Source organism: Tupaia chinensis, unplaced genomic scaffold (genome assembly GCF_000334495.1).
Source record: "Tupaia chinensis unplaced genomic scaffold, TupChi_1.0 Scaffold000492_1, whole genome shotgun sequence".
NCBI classification, from domain to species: Eukaryota; Metazoa; Chordata; class Mammalia; order Scandentia; family Tupaiidae; genus Tupaia; species Tupaia belangeri.
Genome location: NW_006160004.1, coordinates 781,510 through 798,440, shown reverse-complemented (window position 1 = coordinate 798,440; position 16,931 = coordinate 781,510). Strand labels below are relative to the sequence as shown.

At 46.7% G+C, this 16,931-nt stretch overlaps 1 pseudogene; it reads right to left on the bottom strand.

Moving 5' to 3' along the window:
* LOC102497020 (protein arginine N-methyltransferase 3-like) overlaps positions 1–16,931 on the bottom strand; it is a 39,912-nt pseudogene that overhangs the window by 15,119 nt on the left and 7,862 nt on the right.

Below are 16,931 nucleotides of genomic sequence, written 5' to 3'. Positions count from 1 at the left end.
CTGAAAACTAGGCTACTTGCCAGAGAAACAAGCCATTTCTCCATCCCGTGCAGTTCATGCCACTACCCCTTCCTCCGCACTGGCTGGGGCTCTCCTGCCTTGAGGCCCTATTCTATTGTCAGAGCTTGCTATCCCTTGGGCCTCTCCCACTCCTCTTACCCCTCAGTCCTATGATTTTGAAGATGGATTCAACCTCCCTAGTCTGTGTTGTTTTAAGCCCCTGAGTTCGTGGTAATTTGTTCCTGTAGTGATAGGATTTTACTATTGTCAAAGGCAAGAAGCAAAGTTTAATAAGAAGGGTTGCTGGGAAAAAAACCCAAAGCTACCAGGCACAGTGGACATAGGCCACCGTCAGTACCAACAAGCCCAGGTATGTCTTTCCCTGGCTTCCTGCCTGACCTTTTGGAAGCTTAGCCAAAGAGTTTCCCAATTTATGTGAAGGGGTCAGTCTTGGCCAACCCTGGCCAGAATGCTGTTTGGATTGGGAGATATGAACTGGCTGCCCTGCAGCTGGGGATGTGGCCATCCAGTCACGTGCTCTGAGGGAACTCTGGGTCTCTCCAACCTGAGACTCTGCATGCCCTACATTTCTTTTTTGTGATCACTCAGGGGACCTTGGCCTGTGGGGGGTGGGTGGAACCCTGTGTGTCCTCCCAGATGTTAGGTGCCCTGTACATCCTGTGGGCTATCTTTAATGGCTCTCATTCTGGAAGTCTGCCATTCAGTGGTCCTGAGGCCTCCCATCTGGGTTTCAGGCTGCTGTGCTACTACCTGTGTTTCTGGGCTGTAAGAGGATCACTCTGCAGAGTTCGGTTGGCTTATACATTAAATAGCTGGTCAAAGAGGGTGACCACTGCCGTACTGAGGCCCAGCTTGGCCACTTGTATGTTGAGCTAATCAAGGTCTTGGCTCCATTTTCCTGGCAGTGGGTGACAGAGCAGGGGCCAAATTCTTCATGCCTGGTAGCCTGGAGCTTCCTCTAGCTATGCCTGGCAGCTCTCGTCCCTTCTTGCTTCAGAGCTGACACGTCCCAGTACTTGTTTCCCACCTGACAGTTGCTCTGGGTGCTCTGAACACCTGACTCCAGTGGTGGTGGATGAAGCCCTCCCTGCTCAGAGGAACCATGTATCCACTTCCTGAGTTCCAGTCAGCCCATCCAGATACTTTGCTGAGTACACTTGGCACTAGGGGTTGGGGACTCTGAGGTTTCTCTAGCCTTCAAGGAGTTTACAGATTACTGAGTTCAGATATGTACTTCCACTGTGAGGAGGGGTGTGATGAGACCGTCCAGGGTGTTACAGTGGATTCATCTGGTTTCAGGGCCAGAGAAAGTGTCTGTGAGTGGCATTTAGGCTGAGCTGATAGACAAGCAGTAGGTAGGGGACTATGTCTATGTGTACACGTGTATCTGTATGTTTAGAACAGGGTAAGGCAATGGACTCTAAATATTAAACTTCAATAAGTTCATGGCATATTGTGAAAAAACTATGCATGGATTTCAATATCTTTGCACCAAAATAAATTGGTAATTTAGTTCCAGTTTTCCATGGACCGCTTGAACTCTCCCCTCCCCTTCCTGTAGGTTTGAAAGGATGGTCTCTGTCCATACACTCACTCACCCACCTGGGACCTGCTTAAGAAGACCATGCCAACCCTCAGTCTTCAGGAGGTCAGGTGGGTACATGGGGGAGTTTTGCAGAGCATGGACTGAACTGGCAGCAAACATTAGCATGTGTGTGGCTAGCAGATGGTATAGTGGTTTTGTGGCTGGACTCTCACATGTCTCAGACCCAGTGGCTTGAAATTCACACCAGGCAAGTGTGCGTGCATGCCCAAGATCCTGGAAGGAGAATGGAAGAAAAGGGATTGTGGCATGGCCATCCCCCCGGGGGGTGATTTCTCACCTTCTTTCTTACTATCTCTGTTTCTCTCTCTTTCCAGCAAGTGCATGTGCCCTAAGGTAAAAACCTCTTTAAAAAATTAGCATGTGTCTTGGGCTGAGGGAAGGCAGGAGCTTGGATCAAAGTGATAAAAGAGAGACCAGAGGCTGGAAAAGGATCCAGGAGATCGCCTTGCAAGAGGTGGAGGCTGATGAGGTGAGGGTCAAGCATACAGGGAAGCCAAAGGTGACCCATGGTCTCCATTGTGAACAACTGGTGGTTGTGGGGCCACTTAAGGAGAGGAGCAGGCACAGAGAAGTGAGTTGTGGGGGTACTGCATGTTCCTACGGCAGGAGCTCCCTCATTGCCACCCATCATCAGGGTGTCATGAAGGTAAAGAAGAAAGGAGTGCAACAGAGAGAAGGGTGAGTTTTTGGAGAATCCTGTTGTGACTATTTTGCAATGTGTGAGTTCTTTAAACCAGCACACAAATGGGAGCTTTATGATTTGCAGAAGATGAAACCAAATATACCCATGGGTCACTTAGTGATGGGACACATTTTGAAAGTGTGTCCCTAGGCGATTTGGTCATTGTGCAAACATCACAGTGGACTTACATAAACTTGGATGGTACAGCTTACTGCACACCTAGGCTAGGTGCCCCAGGTTGTTCTACTCTGATAGGCCCAGCATTCTCTACGTGGTCTGGTCCATCGCTGACTGATATGTGGTTTTGGGGTGGTGTGCTACCTACATTTGCTCACAGGCTAGATGCTCTCAGTGCCCAGCATGTCCCCTGGGTCTTCCCTTCCTCAGACGCTTCTTGCTACTTGGGTGGGAATTCCAGTGCACATCACTGGGATTCTGCCTGTGTTTCTCCTTGGATATTCCCTCTTCTGTCCAGTTAATATGGCAGGTTGAACGACCCAGAAGGGAGGGTCCTGGTAGTGAGCTCTGACCAACAAGGACAGGAGTCCCTAGTGGGTGCATCAACCAGTATTTGTAACCAGTATTTATGTGCTGTGGGTTCCTGCCACAGAGCCTCAGTTCCCTCCTGGATAGGGTAATTCTGAGGTGGTTCTGATAGGCCTCTCGGCAAAGCCCTCGGGATTAGCCACATTTCTCACATCAGGGACCTCTCATTAATGTGTCTGACCTCACTCCTTTATAGTGCTTCCTGGGACCACCCCTAATCCAACTATTTCCATCTAAGTCCTTGTCTTAGGGTTTTCAAGAGAGGATAATGAGACAAAGATATTAGTGAAAGTTCTCTTTATGTTCTATGATCAATTATGGTCGTTTGATTGAAAAATTGATAACGGATTTTTTTAATTGAGAAAATGTTTTTGTATAATCTTCTGTGATAAATTTCATTCAAGGGAAAAGTCAAATTTGTTTATTGTGATCTTTGGGTAATAATAAAATGTTGGTGCTAGGTTTTTGACATTCAAAAATATATGTCTGAATGAATTTGCCTACAGAATTCACATGTAGCTGCATTTGCAATCCTGATTAAGTATGGGGGCAGCACAAATCTGGCAGGGGTATATTCTGGGCAGGGTGACCATCCTGATGGGTTTCAGGTCACCTTGTGTCCACTCTGACCCCCACTTCTGTCCACTGTAAGTACATCTCTTCCTTCATTCTGTTAAGCTAGCCTCTCCCACAGGGTGAGATCTGAAATGGATAGAAACCCAGAGGAGCTGCAGATGGCAGAAAGCACATGTCTGCAAGCACCTTGCACTCTTGAGCCGTGACTGGACATCTATGCATGATGGGTCTCAGAGGCTTTTAATTGTCAGCAGGGTGAATAAAGAAAACAGGCACTTTGCTGTGATTGAACCCAGAGGCAAGGATAGGCAGAAACTCCTTATACTTACCCCTCCTTCCAATGCTCCGGTTTATGATATAATTGCAACCAAAAGCATAATTAAGCCTAGGTCAGTCAACATGATGTAATTAATTATTTTGTGGGTTACAGATATTGGTTGATGCAGACCTGTGCAGCTGGTTCTAGTGTATGGCAAGTAATCCCTGCTAGCCCTTTGATAGCACATCTGTGCTGCCTGATGATGAGGCAGAAGTTCACACACTCACTCACCCTGTTGGGCCAACTCAGAAAGACTATGCCAGCCCCAGGTCTGTGGAGGATAGCCTTGCAGGTGCGTGGGGAAACTTCTCAGAGTGTGGTCTGAGCTGGCAACAAGCATTTCCTCCTGACTGCTCACATCTGGGGCAGAGGGAAGGTGGGAGCTTCAGGTGGAATTCATCCAGGTGGGCTGCTGGGGCTGGCAACAGGAGTCCCAGAACTACAGATTCTAACATTTCAGAACATCTGCTTATCTTTCTGTTATGGATCACCGCTACCCACTTCAAGACAGATCTCTCTTCTCAAAGGTCTGACTTGCTCTGGTCTGAGGATTCAGAACACCGGTGTCATAATAACCCATAATATCAGAGGATGATAACTGCATGCCATGCTACACCAGCGTCTGAGGGTGAGGAGGGGAGTGTGTGAGCCATAGGGTACCCACCAACCTTGAGTAATGGGACATGGGAATTCTAACTTCCAACAGTGAACGGTCCACGGTACCTACTTGAACATCATCAGTCATATTTCCAACAGCATCAACACTGATAACAGCAACTAAAATCACTTTAAATACAACAGGCTTTTCACACCCTTGGCTCATTTGATCCTGACAATAACTTGTGAACTAGAGTCTCTTTTATCATCAAAGTTTATTTACTTCTTTCTTCCATAAAAGAAGGATGTAGAGAGAAAGAGACAGAGAGAAATGTGCCCCCAACAGGCCCTTCATACTACCATCCCTCCTTGGCCTCAGTCAACCAGGATCATGGGCACAAGGGTGCCAGGTGCGGGGAGGCCTCAGGACGTGAGCCCAGGGTATTCCTATATATGACTTCAGCATTGTGGAGCATTGCGTTCCTGCTGTGCCACTATGGCTGGCCTAGATATTACTCTTAAGCTTCATTTTAACCTGGAGGAAGCTGGGGCTCAGAGAAGTTAAGTACAGTCAACCAGCTGGTAAATGATGAAGTCTGACCTCAGCAGATCTTCTAAGCCTCATGGTCTGTCTTTGGCTGGGCTTGAAGATAATGGGTCATCTCTGAAATGGTGTATAAGGAAGTAGCCTTGCAGGCTTAGCCATGGCAGCTTGACCAGTGAGTTCTTACCTGGTCTGTAAAAACCAAGGGCATCACTTGTCAGATGACTGACCAATGGCCATGTGTGACCTTGGGACTCCAAGGAATTCCTTTTCTTTTTTCTTTAGAGGGATATTTGCTATAGGACAAGTGTGCTCCTTGGAGAGAGAGAGAGACAGAAAGCGAGGCATCACTCCCCAAGAAGGGCTGGCCACTCCCCAATCCCTTCTCCTCCATTCTCTGCTCGGGATTTTGAACACACATGCACATGCACCCAGCGTGTTTCAAGCTTCTAGATCCAAGACTCAAACTGCAGTTGACTGTGGGAGTCCAGTGCCATAACCACTATGCCACTTGCTGGTCCCTCCAAAGCATTTCTTTAAAGACTTGAAATTATCTTGTGTACCTCATTCTTTTTGGCAGGGGATTACAGCCCACCTTATGGTCCTGTTCCATTTCCCTGCCCACCCAGCCTGCTCAGCTGGGTTGCCCTTTGTTCCAGCCTTTGTGTACCTGCATAGCTCCACACCTGCCTCCAACTGGTGGTGACTTGACTTTCAGAATGGTCCTCGTTGGGAGCTGGTAGTCCCTGAGATTGGGGATATTCCCACAGAAGCTAGCCTGCAATTCCATCACATGGATCCACATCCCTGTTTGCCTCCCCAGCCTGAGCAGGCCACTACCTAGGCTTTCTGGGAGGCTCCCATGTCGATAACCCATCTCATAGAATGGTGCTGCTTCCTGATTTTCCTCTTTCTAACTTTTAGAGGATCTTTCTGGTCCAGGTGTGGGACTTACGTAAACAGATTTGAGTCCAACCTGGCTCTAGTTCAGCCACTGCCTTTTATTTGTCCCCACGAGCCTTCCTGCCTCAGCCTTCGCTGCCTTCCTCTTTGGCTACATTCTGGTCCCATCCCTGTCTACAGAGGAGGTGGGGGTTGAGCCATGTGGATCCTTCTCCTCTCCATGTCCCTGAGGGCTTCTGAGGTCTAGGCCTTGAGTGTTTTCTGGTTCGTGGGTGCAGAGGTCCCTGGGGACTGGCTGGTACAAAAGGTGGTGACTAGGGATCCTGAGAAGCAGACCCTCAGTCCTGACCCTCTGGACCCCCGAGGCCATTGGTCTAGTCAGCTAGACACGTACCAGCTACCTTGAGCTCCTGCCTCTCCTGGCCTAAGGGAGAGGACAGCAGCCCCCTTCTCTGTGGGTTCACCATCTGTGGTTTCAGTTACTCACGGTTGACCCTGGTCCCCAAATAGGTTAATACTGTACAAGAAGATATTTTGAGAGAGAAAGAGAGAGACCAGATTCACATAACTTTTATTACAATATACTGTTATAATTGTTTCATTTTGTTATTAGTTATAGTTAACCTTTTCCTGTGCCTAGTATGTAAAATAAACCTCATCACAACTCTGTATGTATATGAAAAAAAAAAAAACAGTGTAAATAGGTTTGGGTGCTACCTGTAGTTTTGGGCATCCTCTGTGGGTCTTGGGACATATCCCCCATGGATAAGGGGGGCTGTTGAACTCCTAAGTGATGTGTATGTGTGTGTGTGTGTGTGTGTGTGTGTGTGTGTGTGTGTGCACAGGTGTGCAGCATCACTGTAACTTCCTACCTTCAGACTGTCAAGAATCATGGAACCCTGTTTTCACAGCCCTCCTTTCACCGGTCCACTAGAGACCCATCTTTCCTAGTTTCCTTTCCCATCTTCCCATATTATCTATTGAAAGGACAAATGAATTCCCATGGTCCCTCACAGTTGGCTGACTTGTCCTGGTGTCTATCCAGGCACAGGGAGGCATCTGTATGTGCACAGTTCTGAAAAAGAGAAAGGAGAGAAAACTCAAAGTCAGCTTTGTTTTGAGTTGAAAATGGAATTTAAATGTAATCCAGTGATTAGCTCTTCCTGATTACTGAAATTAGGTAGAGAGTATCGTGGGATCAATGATACGTGTTTGAGTGCAACAACCCTGCACCCCACGGTGGCTCTGTAGGTATTCTAGCTATATCTGATTTAGGCTGATATGACCCTGACCCCATCATCCTCTCCAGAATACCTCCCAGAGGGTGCCTGCACTGGCAGAGGAAGGAGGAGGCTGGCTATTCAGTGAGTGACCCAGGGAACAGGGCAACGTGATCTCATTCAGGTGCAGATGGGGAGTCACTTCTACAACCTTATGACTGGATGGACATGACACCCACTGGTGTCTTTCTTTCTTTCTTTCTTTCTTTCTTTCTTTCTTTCTTTCTTTCTTTCTTTCTTTTTTTTTTTTGAGAGGTTTTTGCTATAGGGCGCATGCACTCACCAGACAGACAGAGAGAGACATAGAGACAGAAAGCGAGAAATCACCCCCCAGGGGTGATGGTCACGCCACAATCCCTTCTCCTCCATTCTCGTCTCGGGATCTTGGGCACGCACGCACACGCGCCCGGCGTGAGTTTTAAGCCACCAGGTCCGGGACGCGAACCGCGGTCGACTACGTGGGAGTCCAGTGACATAGCCATTACGCTAATTGCCTGTTCCCCCACTGGTGTCTTTCCACAAGGGAAGTAGCAAAGCTAATTATGAGCTAAAAAGTATTGAGGAGAGGGTTGACCTGTGGCCTATAATTCAAGGAGCAGATCTTACATGACCAACTGCAGTCAAGTCCTGACCCCAACAACCTGAAAACATGCTAGACATGTGGTTGCACAGGATGGAGAAATGGAGGAGAAATTGCAGTTCGACCACACCCAACTGGGATGTGATCTCTTCCTCTCCCTCTCTGCCTTTGCCTTTCTTTGGTGGGGGTCTGTGCCCTTTAGCAATAAATGCATTTATCTATAGTAGAATTAGAGATAGCAGTTAGCCACTATTTCTCCCCTGCCCTTGTTTCACAAAGGCTTCAGCTCCATTATCACCAGCACCGCACCTGGCAAGAGATGCAGGATGCTCTGGGAGCCCTTCTGTACACCACTGCAATCCTCACATCCACTTTTGGTTAAACCATCTGAGGCTTACTGCCCAGCAAGCCAGAGAGAGGCGTGCTATGAGTTTCCTGCAAACCAGTCCCCTAGAACCAAGCCCAACATTAGCCTGACTTCCACCAGAGACAGGGACTGCTGAGGAGCAAACAGACCCTTCTCCAGCAGCAGCATCATTACAGAACAGGATCATCATGTGACTCTTGTCCTTTCTTTGTGTATCTAAATGCAGGGGGGAAAACCCAGTTATTTTGACAGATTCAGGCCAGGGCAGGGGGGCAGAATCATAGTCTTTAAAATTTGCTTTGAAAGCAATAAGGCAGGATTTAGACACTGGCAACTGATTATTTCATGTTTATTTGAAGTACAATGGAATCTTTAGGGTATTTACTCCAAACCTGTCTCTGAGGAAAAAGAAAGTTTGGTTTCCCAGAGGTTTTGCTGGGGGAGGAAGAATTCTTGGAAACCCAAATTGAGTGTAAGCATCTCTAGTCCAAACAGCCAGGGAGCCATTGGTTTCCATGCCTGTCGGGGAATTGGATGACTTCACCAAACTAAATCTAGTGCAACCATGCAGTAGGGTGGTTTCTGCATTGAGGGAGAGACTCCCACCATTTCTCACCTATAGGAAGGGAGCCCGCTGCATACCTGAGAATTCAGAGGGTAAGGAGAGCAATACGGAGCTAGACTACTCGACCTTGAGAAATTTCTTTTGGTCGAATGAAATTTATTTTAAGATTCTGAAGTCATCGCCTGTGCACTTTGTTTTCTGAGTAACGTGCCCTGTCTTGAGACGCTCGGGAGGAAATGTCTCACTCCGGCTTTATTTAGGTCATTACCACAAAGCCGAGATGGAGGCCAGGTGTGAGGTCATTGGCCAGCGGCAGCCAAGGGCAAAATTACCAGCACGCAGTAGACCACACAGTGGGCCGCTTAGTGGCAGATCTGCTGCCCTGGCTGAGTGATTGTCCTTCGATTGCTCTCAGGGGGACGCTGTTTTAGTCTACAAGGTGCGGGGCTGGTATGAGGAAAAGGTACAAGTAGCAGGAGCTATACAAATGCACAGGTCGATGGGACTGGCCTGTCACTTGTGGGAATGCAGGAAAATGATCTAATGGCTTTCTTTCTTCCACAGTAAAGATGAGAGGGCTGCTGTGACAACTTGCCAGAGGGTACTTCATTGACCTCTCCTATGAAAAGCTGTTAGCTCCTGGTCATAGGGCAGGGAAGATGCAGTGGAGAGGGAAAGGAGTTTGCACTGGGAACTTGGGTTTGACCTTCTGATTACTCCCTTGGCTTAACATCCTTGGCTAAAACTTTGTTTTCTGTCTTAGCTTAGCTTTTCTTTTTTTCTACATAGCAAGCATACCCTAAACCAATTTTTCTCAAACATTAATGGAATCACCTGGAGATTGTGAAACTGCAGATTCTCAGTCAGTGAGTCTGGAGTGGGGCCTTGCAGGCAGCTGACCCATAAGCTCCCAGGGATACTGCTGTTGCTGGTCCAGGGGAAACACTTCTGAGAGCCAGGCCACAAGCCTCCTTTGACTCCAGGAGACATTTGGGACTGGCTTACTGACACGTTATTTTCAGTACTATGTTTACCACACTGGGCATGGGGAACCCTTCTCCACAATCATTACAGGTCACCCTAGCCATAATGTCTCTGGCAGAGGTGATGGCGTGAACACAGGTATGTGATGAGCTAATATTTGCAAGGAGCTAAGGAAAGACCAGCTCACTCATCATCTGTGAACGTGTGGATAGAAGACCATCAGGTCTGGGGTAAAGAGAGCCTTGGAGAGAACCAAGACTCAAAAAGCAAAGTGAGGAGCCAGCTCTGTGCATGGACATGAAAGACACCAGGGTCCAACTCAGAAGGGAAGAGCCAAGGATGGGATAGGGAGAGGAGCAGAATTGGGCTTTAAAAACATTTTAAAATAAAAAAAAAAAAAGTTGTCATTAGGTGCATGCTCTCACTGGAAAGACAGAGAGAGGGAAAGTGAGAAAATCACCCCCTGGGGTTATGGGTACATTGCAATCCTTTCTCCTTCATTTTCCTCTCAAGATTTTGGGCATGCAGGGAACCAGCAGTTAGCGTAATGGCTATGTCGCTGGACTCCCACGTAGTCGACCGCGGTTCGCGTCCTGGACCCGGTGGCTTAAAACTCACGCCGGGCGCGTGTGCGTGCGTGCCCAAGATCCCGAGAGGAGAATGGAGGAGAAGGGATTGCGGCGTGACCATCCCCCCTGGGGGGTGATTTCTCGCTTTCTGTCTCTATGTCTCTCTCTGTCTGTCTGGCGAGCGCACGCGCCCTATAGCACAAACCTCTCCAAAAAAAAAAAAAAAAAAGATTTTGGGCATGCACACACATGTCCCCAGGATAATCTTTAAGCTATAAAATCGGCTATGTAGGATACAGCTTCTTCAACTTCCACACCACTGGCTGGCCCTATAAGCTCTCATAATAATAATGTCTGCCCCTTAAGTTTGGGGGGGAAAAAGTAGTTTCTCTGTCTCTCTTTTTTTTATTTTAATTTTTATTTAAGAGAGGGCTATAGGGTGCATGCACTCACCAAAGGGACAGAGAGACAGAAAGTGAGAAATCACCCCCCAGGGGATGGCCATTCTCCTCATGTGCCTGGCATGAGTTTTAAGCCCCCAGGTCTGGGGCTCCAACTGCGGTCAACTACGTGGGAGTCCAGTAACTATGTGGGAGTCCAGTAACATAACCATTAGGCCAACTGCTGGTCCTGCAAAAGGAATTTCTTAAACTCCCAGCTCAGTTCTAGAACATAGCTAGCATTTGATGAAATTCGGTTATTATTTTTCCTTTAAATATGTGCTTTATAAAAAAGTTTGCTATTAATATATTCTAAATGTTATTAGATTATTTTGTATCCCCCCAAATTATTCATACTGAAATGTATGTCAGATTTTATAATGGAAGATGAAATGGGAAGAACTCGAGAGCAATATTTCACAGACAAGTTTTCCTATGAGGGTTGTCTATACTGGTTCACTTACCTTAGTTGGATCTCTATAATAGTGGTGCCAAGTTTAATAGTGTTTTAAATACTTCTAACTTTCCCTAAATATTCATTACTCATCTGTCATACATGAATAAGTGCATTAATTATGAAACAATTTTAAACCAGTGTAAGCTTTTTATGTGTGTTATGTGTCCTGGTATGGACCTGAGCATTTGCAAAGAGATGTCATAGGGGCCCCTGCTAGTGGCCTGCCGGGATGTCAAGGGTGGTTTGGTGATGGGATCCAGGCTGAACTTGAGGCTGAGTCCTGAAGAGCCAGCCAGAATCAATCCTGTTCCCTGGAGAGCAAGGCCTAACTGAATGGTGGCCACCATCTTCTGAGGCCCGGACAGTGGCTGGCATGTGGAGGTTCTCAGGCATCTTGGATGAATAGAGTGGGAACGAGGCAATCAGGAACTGAGCAGCATGATCAATGTGTGACTCTGTGTCAGAGCAATTGGGAGGCAAGGGGTACCTATGTTTGGAGGTGAACCTGGTTCCCTCTCTCTGTAGTCCTGCTTTTGAGCTGGGTGGCCGGGTACCCACCGGTGGGGAAGGAACATGGCTATGCCAGGCTCAGAGCTCAAGTGTTTGGAGGAGAAATCCCAGGGGCTTGGTGCAAGCCCTGAGGCCAGCAGCTGTTCAGTCCAGGGGAACTGATCATGGCTGTGGGAAGCTGGAGTGTACTGGGCTCAGAACCAGTATTTGACCTTAAATACTCAGGTGTGAGTTGCTACTGCAAAGTGCAGGGCACTGCCTCTCCCCAGGCATCCTGTTGATGTGAGGAGGTATTCCCCATCACAAAGAGAGTCTGCAAGAGGTGGGGAGCAAAACCAGGCCCTGAGAGGGGATCTTTTGAAAATAACATGTGCATGACTTCCGTCCCCATTGCTGGATGCTCATTCCCCAGGTGTGTGGCCCACAGTTGCCCTGCTCATCCTAAGGGTGCTCATCCTGGGGGTGCTCATCCAGTGGGTCACTGCTGCATCCAAGGAAGGGAGTGTTTTCTATACAGCCCAGTGAGAAGTCACCGATCAGGCCTCACAGTGGGTTTTGGCTTTATAAGCCTTCTTTCAGCCTAGGCCTTCCTGAGGAACTGCAGATAGCTGCCTCGGCTATAACAAGTCTTCACTCGCAGATTGCACAGACAGGTCCCGCGCACCTCTGCCTTTATTCTTCCTAGCTGCATGCCAGGCCTCCCCATACCAGCTCTGATGAGATTAAGGCCACGCATTGCCATCACACAACGGTTTGTGAATTTGTATTGTGATATATTATTTTAGCCCTAGAAGAAAGTTGCAAGAATAGTACAAAGAAATTTCTATACCCTGCAGAGAATTCACCAATTGTTAGCATCTTGTCCCACTTATTTAAACATTCTTTCTCTCTTTAGCATGTTCATCCCTAATCAGAAAGTCTGAAATCCATAATGCTCCAAAATACAGAACTTTTTGAGAGCCAACATGATGCCTCAAGTGGAAAATTCCACACTTGACCTCATTTTGCAGTCAAAATGCTGCAATACAAAAATGTGGTATAAAATCACCTCCAGACTGTGGTATAAGACGTAAAATTGAGTTTCATGTTTAATCTTGGGTCTCATCCCCAAGATCTCATTATGTGTATACAAATATTCCAAAATCTGAAATCTAAAACAGAGTGTGTACATGTACACACATACACATATAAAAATTTTGGAAGGAGGACTACCTGAAAAGAAGCTGCCAATACCAGTGCTTTTACCCCTTAAATTCTTTGGTGTGTATTTCTAAGAATGTGGACTTTCTCTTAGGGCACAGATATTGCTACATCCTATTCCATCATCCATATTCAAGTACCATACCTTAAGCCACTTGGTTTTTTTGTTTGTTTGCTTTTTGTTTTCGTTTATTTTTTGTTGTTGTTGTTTTGCCCAGGATTCTCTCCTAGATCATACATTGCATTTAGTTGCTATGATCATAATGATATTGAGGGAAAGGATTATTTTTCATTTCTTTGGTAAAGTGAAGCTGATTTCAGACTCGGCTCTTTCATTGTAATTTTAATTACAAATTTCACTCTATCTCTGACGGAATGAAATTAGAACCAGTGGCATCAAAGTTGCTTTTATTTCAAGGCTTAGAATCCGCAAATCCTTTCCATGAATCAGCGAACAAAATCTCCCAACACGTGGACCCGGGCAAATGTGGCCTCTGGGAGCAGGCAGATGAGGACCCAGTTTCCAGGCTTGCAGGACGAGGCCACATCTTTCGGGCCGCAGCCTGGTGAGAGTCCATCATCTAGAAGGCAGCCGCTGTTTCTCTCTTCTTGAAGTTGAGTTCAGACTCTGCTCTTGGGTTAAAGGGAAGATTTTTGGCTATGCTCTTTCATTGTAATTTCAATTACAAATTTCACTCTAACTCTGACGGACGAAAACTTAGCAGCGAAATTAAAGCTTCAAGTTGCCAGGTTCCAGCTTGGTCAGCCTGTCTTTCTGTAACTGAATAATAATTCTTTGTCCCAGTGTGATGTTGATCACCCTCAACCTCAAAGCCCTCTTGTTGGGTGCCTTTATCTCTCGAAGGGCCTGTGTAGTGCAGATAAGAGGGTTGAGAAGTGAGATGTGACTGTTCTTGGCCATACTCTCTCAGCCCCAAGGCAGCAGTGGGATTTGGACCACAACATCTTGACCAGCAGGTGAGTTGTTCTGGCAGGCTGAGGATCACAGCGCAATTAGATATGTTTTTAGCCTGACTTATATGTTTTAAAAAAAACCTTTAATGGAGGAGAAGAGATTGTGGCGTGGCCATCCCCCTGGGGGGTGATTTCTCACTTTCTGTCTCTCTGTCTCTCTCTGTCTTTCTGGCGAGCACATGCGCCCTATAGCAAAAAACTCTTAAAAAAAAATGTTTATTATTCTGGGGCCAGTAGGTGGCAGAGTACTTAAAGCGTGTGTTTCCATGTAGCTGGCTGACCATGGTATGGGTTCCAGATGTGGCGGTTTGAAAATCACACCAGGCACACGTGAGTGCATGCCCAAAATCCTGACAGAAGACTGGAAGAGAAGAGATTGCAAGGAGGCCATTCCTTCAGGGGGTGATTTCTCATTTTCCTTCTCCCTCCGTCTCTCTCTGGTGAGTGCACATGCCTGATGGCAAAAGCTTAAAAAAAAGTTTATTATACTTTTTATAAAATACCCAGGATGTTTTATGGATAAATAGGAGATACTTTAAAATCAACTTTTATATCTGGTTATGGGAATCAGCCCCATATCCTAGTGGTTAAGGAAACAAGACCCCACACAGCTGGCCAAAATTCGAATCCTGGTCTTAGTGCCTTGAAAAACATGCCAGTTCACATATGAGTGTATGGCCCAAATCCCAGAAAAATGGAAAAATGGAGAGGGGATCGTGATGTGCCTATGTCACATTGAGGGGTGCTCTCTCCCTGTCCTTCTCTCTCTGTCTCTCTGTCTCTCTGCCCTCTGGCAATTAAAAAAATTCAAGCTTTGGGTCACACACTGACTTTTTCTACATGAAACTTGGAAGGTGGTCTTGCTTTCCCAATATTGATAATGATGACTAAAAATGAACATTCTAGAACATTCTCCCTCATCTTCAGGAGAGGAAGAGTGAGGGAAGCTTGTTTCAAGGTGACCCAGTGGAGAAGGGCAGAGCTAGGTTGTTCCAGAGGCCACTCCTCTGGAACCAGAGAGGTCACCAACCCAGAAGTCACAGACTAGAGGTTACCAGCTGAGAAGTCACCAGGTACCCACATGGTTATGGGGACTGCCAAAGTGCTCCAGCAAATGAGAACTCGTGTCCTGGCAACTCTGCACACGGTAACATTGTACAGACCCTGGTCTTCCTGGAGTTGTTCTGCTCTGGCCCCTGTACCAGCAAGTTCCAAAATGGCACTCCCCATGTCTGTAGTTCCATAAAAAGCACCTGAGTCCTTGTCGAGGCAGATGGGGCTGGAATCAGATGATCTGGGTTGGCATCCTCAGTTTCTATTAGGGAACGAGTGCATTCACACCTTTTCCTCCCAACTCAGGGAGCTGTTTTAAGGATTACATGAAGCCACGACTATAAAAGCCTTGAGCATGTTACTTGGTTCTTAACAGAGGCCTTGTAAAAATGATGAAGTAACTCATGGGCAGGGAATGGAAAGGCTTTTGTAAGCTGTAGAGAGCTGTCTGTGCTGTTGACTGAGGAGTAAAGCCGCTTCTCAAGAGAGAAATTTGATCCTGCATATTGGATCATGAAAATTTCCAACAAACAGAAAAGCTGAAAAAGTGTGAAGCAGGTGTCCTAGGTCCTAAAATTACCATTTGCTCCACATACTTGCCTTATCACATATCTGTCCATGTATCTAGGGTATCCCGGGCTTCACACATTTCCAAGTAACTTGTAAGCCTCCATATGTTTCCCTAAACACAGCCATGCACACTTAACAATGGGGCTATGGTCTGCAAACGTGTTATTTGGTGATTTAGATTCGTGTAAACATCATAAAATGTACTTACTCAAGCCTAGATGGAATAGGCTACTGCACTATTTGACGGAAGTCTGTAACATTTCTGCTAAACTCTTCACCGTGGATGTTCTTGGGGATTTTTTCTTTTCATCTCCTGCAGTTTCCTCTTTTCTTGCCTCCTATTCCACTTTCATCACCTCCTCAGCAGTCAATTCCTCAGGGCCCACCACTAGGAGCTCCTCAGCGTCACTCTCACCCCTCCTCCCAGGTTACAGCTGACTGCCACCTCAGCCACAGCCTTGCTGCTTTTTGCAACCTCCTCATCCTTGTTTGATCCTTTGAGATCATGGACGGACCTCTTCAGTGTCTTCTTGCAGATGCTGTTCATAGCTTCCTTGCTGACATCACTCTGAGCCCAGACAAGGTTCCTGACACAGTCACCTATGTTGGAATCCTTCCAGAATCACACTAACATCTTCTCAGTGTCCTCCTCAGTTGCAGCAATAGCCTAGCAGTGGCCCTTCTCAGGATGTGGGCCTATAATGCTGCTATAACTCCTTGATCCATTGGCTGAACAAAGAGCTGGTGTTTGGAGGGAGAAATCCCGTGTTGCTACTGGGGTGGAGGAGGAGCTCCAGTGAAAAGGGCTGTGCAGAAGCTTTATCAGCAATTAGTGGAGTCTTGACAGGGATGTTATTCTCCAAGCAGTGCTTCTTCATCTTGCTGACACAGCAACTCAGGAGGCCATCTTGGAAGAGGAGCTGCCATCCCTGACTTCTCACTGCCCCATAGCATACCCGCAGTGTGTGTTTGTTGAGATGCTTGAGGACCCTGGACTCCCACTGTGCCAGATCACTGAGGGTTTCCACTTGTAGGTTCAAGCTACAAGCTCGCCTGGCATGGACTTGTCCTTATGGATGAAAGTCCTTTTAGGCCTCAATGTTCAGAACAGGGAGGCTTCATCCACGTTGAAGATTTTCTATGGCAAGTAATTTTCCTCCACTACCAGCTTCTCTAGAGTTTCTAAAACTTCTTCAGCTGCCTTCATGTCAGCACTGACAAACTCATATCTACATTGTTTAGTTCATAGTGATTCTTGAATCATTTAAACCACCCAGAGCTGGCAGTTAACTCAGCATTGTAATAGTCTTGCCTTTTCTTTCAACGTCACATGAAACATTTTGCTTTGGGCATGATTGTCATGGGGTGAAGAGAGATTCATTTCTGGGTCAGGTCTTTAATCCAGATCATCAGAAGTTTCTCCATACCTTCTGGAATTTTTATCAGGCTCATTGCCTTCAATGAAGTAAATCCTTTCACAGCTTCCTGTCACTTTGTTCTTACTCTTCACAATCATAGCTATGGCAGAACAGCACCTGCCTCACTGTTGAGCAATGATCATCCCTGCTTTTTTTTTTTTTTTTTTTT